This window comes from Macrobrachium rosenbergii, chromosome 46 (genome assembly GCF_040412425.1).
Source record: "Macrobrachium rosenbergii isolate ZJJX-2024 chromosome 46, ASM4041242v1, whole genome shotgun sequence".
NCBI lineage: Eukaryota > Metazoa > Arthropoda > Malacostraca > Decapoda > Palaemonidae > Macrobrachium > Macrobrachium rosenbergii.
Genome location: NC_089786.1, coordinates 7,469,001 through 7,475,000, shown reverse-complemented (window position 1 = coordinate 7,475,000; position 6,000 = coordinate 7,469,001). Strand labels below are relative to the sequence as shown.

Here is a 6,000-nt window from a genome sequence, read left to right as displayed (position 1 = left end):
TTGATGGCAACTCAAAGCAGAATCTTATAAGAACTTTTAGTATACACTACAATATATTTAGAGACATGTATATTTAGATGATGTATATAACTAAGTATCATGTTAAAATTTCCCAAATTATGTTTACACACACATATATACATACATACATACATACATATATATATATATATATATATATATATATATATATATATATATATATATATATATATACATATATATATATGTATGTGTGTGTGTGTGTGTGTGTGTGTAATTTTTTTCACGGTAGTATCTAAAGAAAGATTTCTGTAAACCACATCAAAATACTTGAAGAATATTTTTATCATTTAAAATTTTTTATTCAGTTCCTTTTGGCCTACTAAAGATATAAATAGAATAATTAGAATTAAAAAAAATTATTGAGGGTAAATGATCAAATTACTAATCTTAACGATACAGAAATAATAATAATAATAATAATAATAATAATAATAATAATAATAATAATAATAATAATAATAATAATAATAATAATACGAAGAGTCTGGTAATGCAAGCTTAATTTGGAATGTGAAATATAAAAATAATTACTAATACGTAGCAAAAAAAAAAATTAATCTGAACTTCAAGAACTTTAAAAATACTGAAAAGAATATTTCGGACGGAAAAATAATACTTATAATAATAATTATATTAACGGTAAAAATTGTAGTAATCTCTTGCAAACAATCAATTGTCAGAAGAAGATATCTAAGCTATGAAAAAGAAATATAAACCACAAAATAATTCATAAATAAATAAGTACAATAAATTTATATACAAATTAAAATTAAAAGTGTAAATAAAAAAGGATATATGCACATAATATATTTAAAATTTTAATCGCACCAAAAACATACAGCCTACAATGACAATAAATAAATTTATCAAATAATAAGCAAGCATCAAAAATACATATATAAATAAAAACCTATATAAAAATTAAAAACATATATATATATATAAAATATATATAAAATATATATATATACATACATATATATATATATATATATATATATATATATATATATATATATATATATATATATATATATATATATATATATATATATATATATATATATATATATATATATATATAAAGTGAATTAACATTTTAATCACCCTTTTAAAACATATTTCACAAAATATATGGTCTAAAAAAATGAAAAAATGAATTAAATAATAAGCAGTACCAAAAATACATATATAAATAAAAAACCAATATATAAAAAATAAATTAAAATATTTTCAGAAACATTCCTGAAACAACCATTTATGCCAGTCCAAGCACGCGAGCAAACAAGAAGCACTGACCAGCGAAAAAAAAAAAAAAGCAAGGCGCACGCACAAGCACGTGCAAGCAAACGAAAACACGCAGAGTGACCTAAAGACAAAAGGGGAGCACGCAAGCACGCACGTGCGAAAAGGCCAGCGCGCTTCCGTAAAAGCACAAAAGCACCTCGCTGGAACAAGCCAAGCAGCGATCGGTGAATAGGTGAGAAGGGAAAAAACGGGAATCATAATTTTCGCCAAGGGAATTGCAGTACAGAATAACCCCCTCAGAGAGTGAAAAAGGAGGATTAGTCTCTCTCTCTCTCTCTCTCTCTCTTACTCGTCCACAGTCGGAGGCAAAATGTAAAGATATAATTTTTATCCCACCTTTTTTAAGTGTAAAGCCAGTCGCTGATCTCTCTCTCTCTCTCTCTCTCTCTCTCTCTCTCTCTCTCTCTCTCTCTCTCTCTCTCTCTCTCTCTCTCTCTCACGTCTAACAGTAGGTCGTAAAAGGCAAACATTTTTATCTAAAATGTAATAAGTAGCACAAAGAAATAATTTATGTCACATCATTTTTAAATGTATAACCACTCTCTCTCTCTCTCTCTCTCTCTCTCTCTCTCTCTCTCTCTCTCTCTCTCTCTCTCTCTCTCTCTCTGTCTACAGTAGGTGGAAAAAGGCAATGATTTTTATCATAATTAAAACGTCTTAGGTGACACAAAAAATTATTTATATCACATTATTTGTAAGTGTACAACCGCTTGCTCTCTCTCTCTCTCTCTCTCTCTCTCTCTCTCTCTCTCTCTCTCTCTCTCTCTCTCTCTCTCTCTCTCTCTCTCTACTAGGCAGAAAAATGAGAATAATCTTTATGTCTGAAATAAAATCTGTAACACAACTCTGATTGACAGAAGGTGGGTGTTGCTTCCCTCTCATTTTTTAGGTGGAATTTTAATACTAAAAAATTGTTTGTCGGAATGTGGACACTAGTCTCTCTCTCTCTCTCTCTCTCTCTCTCTCTCTCTCTCTCTCTCTCTCTCTCTCTCTCTCTCTCTCTCTCTCTCTGTACACATAAATGGACACACACGCTCACATTCTTCTAGGTGGGAAAAATCTTTTCTTGTCATAGAATCTAAATGAATGAAAAACAAAAGTGTTATAGAAAAGTGGACGCTAGTCTGTCCGACTTTCTCTCTCTCTCTCTCTCTCTTTCTCTCTCTCTCTCTCTCTCTCTCTCTCTCTCTCTCTCTCTCTCTCTCTCAATTATTATCATCTTAAATCTCTTAATCTCTTTCTTCCTTCCCTTGAAGGTAGAAAAAAGAAACTAATGTCATCAACGAGAATTAAAACGAAAAATAACTCGCCGAAGAAAACTGAATCTCTCTCTCTCTCTCTCTCTCTCTCTCTCTCTCTCTCTCTCTCTCTCTCTCTCTTTTAAAGAAAGAAGGCTTAAAGTTGTCTGTGTTTTTGAGGACAAGACACCGACGGTGCTTGAAAAGACTCGCCGTCGGCCGACGGCCTTCTGGTCGGCGCGGAAATTTCCGCAGAGGATTTTGCGGGAGGAAAATAATACTATTTTTTATAAGAGGGGAAAATAATAATACCATTTTTATAAAGTGCTGGTGCCCCGTCCCTTCGCTGGTCTACTTTACAGGTATATGTAACTCTGCTTAAAAAACATGTGCGATACATGCCAGCGTGTCTGTTTGTATATGTATGCATGTGTGTATGTATATGGTTACATATATATATATATATTATATATATATATATATATATATATATATATATATATATATATATATATATATATATGTATATATATATGTATATATTATATATATATATATATATATATATATATATATATATATATATATATATATATATATATATATATGTATATATATATATATACATATATAAAATTATGAACATATTAATTTATGTATGTATATATATATATATATATATATATATAAAATACACACAGACATACATGGCGTGTACACGGTACAACATGCAAGTGCAATGTTTCACATACACAATCATGACCCCTCCTTGTCTATACAGCTACATACAGTTATACATACAGACCATTTCTTCACAGACATTTAACAGGCGGGTGCTCAGCTGACAACTACAAGGCCACTGAAAGCACATACTACCTTGCTACTTAGCGTGCATTATAAGCTAAGATGTGATTTGTATATGCATACACGGGATATACATACATAAGAGAGTATATTGTATGACAACGATGCACCTGTAGAGGCAGAAGAAAATTCAAGGAATTAGAGAAGGCGAATTTTAATTTCAGGTAAATTTTGATGCTGGAACACTTCAATTGTGAAGTGGTCGTGACATGTCTATTACATAACGATTAAACATAAGGTCACACTGGAACACAGAACAGATGATAAATGCACACACACACGTACATACACACATATACATACATACATACATACATACATACATACATACATACATACATACATACATACATACATACATATAATATATATAGATATATACATATATATATAAAACATATATTTATAACTATTTCTCATCGAAAAATAAAATGATAAATGCATATATATACACACACACATATACATACATACATATTTATAATATTTATATCGGAAAATAAAATATAAATATATATATATATATATATATATATATATATATATATATATATATATATATATAAATATATATATATATATATATATATATATATATATATATATATATATACACACACATATATATATATAAAACATATAACTATTTCTCATCGGAAAATAAAATGTCTATTATCCCTAAGACTCACAGATATAATCTTTCGCGGCTTCCTTTACTCCCTTGAGAAATTAAAAAAAAAAGAAGTCTATATTACCTCAAAGCAAAGTCTCCGTGCAGCAAATGACTACACAGCTGTTGTGAAGTGACTGCTGTGCACAACTGCAAGTTGTGGTGTGACATTCCGACTAGAGAAAGTAAAAAATCAATTATATTCACCCTGCCGCCGAAAAGAGAATCAGAACCTTTACCCAAGATAGATAAATAAAGTGAAATCAGATTACAAATGTGAGCAAGAAAAGAGAGAGAGAGAGAGAGAGAGAGAGAGAGAGAGAGAGAGAGAGAGAGAGAGAGAGAGAGAGATTACAAATATGGACAAGAAGCGAGAGGAAGATTGTAAGAAAGAGAAAGCGAGAAGGAGAGAGAGAGAGAGAGAGAGAGAGAGAGAGAGAGAGAGAGAGAGAGAGAGAGAGAGAAAGAGAAAGAGAGAGAGAGAAAAAGCGAAATCAAACTACAAATACGAACAAGAAGCGAGGGAATGATTGAGAGAAAGAGAAAGAGAAGAGAGAAAGAGGTTCTTTCCCTATGGAAAAAGAATGCCACGGTGCCCATCCCACTGCTCTTCTTTTTCTCCTCCTCCTCCCCCTTCTCCCACTCCCCTCCCCCTCCTCCCCCTCCCCTGCCATCCTTTCGGTGAGAAACTTTTCCGGTTTTTGGGCTAATTCCTGGGACCGGCCTCCACCGCCATCTTGTTGACCAGCATACTTCCCAAGACAGGGAGGAGGAGGAGGAGGAGGAGGAGGAGGAGGAGGAGGAGGATGACGCGGCTCTGGGCGTCGCAAGCAACTGGACGAAGGACCCCTCGAATCCTTTCTTGTATCCTTTCAGGATCCTTTTATTCGGGGAAGAAGGGGTTACTTTGAGTATACCCCAAGGCCTCAGGATGCAGGGCGTAGGATTCGGTTCCTCATCGCCAAGGATTCTCAGGAGGAACGAAGGAAGGATTTTTCCGTATTACTCTTAGGAGGGGGCTTCGTTATTCAAAATGAATGAGGCGTCGTCGGGTTGGACGGCGTTATAAGGACGATGTCGGAGTCCAGGTTTCATTCGTGAGATCGATTGAAAATCAATTATTTCTATCTATTTGTCTGTTTATCTCTCCTACATATATACATATATATATATATATATATATATATATATATATATATATATATATATATATATATATATATATATATATATATATATATATATATACAAAAGTATAACCCATACAAAAATACACCATAACAAGTATACGTAACACGTATTATTCACAAACGCCTATACAGCATTCATGACATTTTTACTAATACATTAATCATCAAAAGCATACGCACAAATAAAGACACAAGCATATAAAATTCGCGTGCACGCATCCAAATCCACACACACACACAGAGGTGACCATACATCCACGTACACACACGCACGCAAAAAAGGAGGGGGGGGGGACGTACGTTAAGTCCGAATAAAGCGTCGAAAAACTAAAGCCGTTCATCACGTCAAAGTTTCTCTCTCTCTCTCTCTCTCTCTCTCTCTCTCTCTCTCTCTCTCTCTCTCTCTCTCTCTCTCTCTCTTCCTCCTTGCAACTCTTCAATCGGCCCTTTTCTTCGCTCTCTCACGCTAAAATGTGGCGGCGCTGTTAAAGGTGAAAGAGTGGAATCGCACACACACACACACACACACACACATACACATACCTGAGCCTGTTCTTTATACAGCTTCCTCGGCAGGTATAAAATGCCGCTGTTACTTTAAAGGTAGGGTAATTACGTACACCTGTGTGTGTGTGTGTGTGTGTGTGTGTATGATGATGGTATGTGGATGGGTATGTGTTTGTAT

General features: G+C 33.3%; 1 protein-coding gene across 6 annotated transcripts in view; it reads right to left on the bottom strand.

Annotated features, from left to right (window-relative positions):
- pros (prospero) overlaps positions 1 to 6,000 on the bottom strand; it is a 1,677,936-nt gene that overhangs the window by 1,372,547 nt on the left and 299,389 nt on the right. Inside the window, exon 3 of one of the 6 annotated variants that reach the window (XM_067089461.1) lies at positions 3,534 to 3,565. The exons of the other annotated variants lie outside the window; for them this stretch is intronic. The gene's annotated coding sequence lies outside the window, so the exon portion shown is untranslated. The remainder of the gene's footprint in view (positions 1 to 3,533; positions 3,566 to 6,000) is intronic. 6 annotated transcript variants of the gene reach the window in all.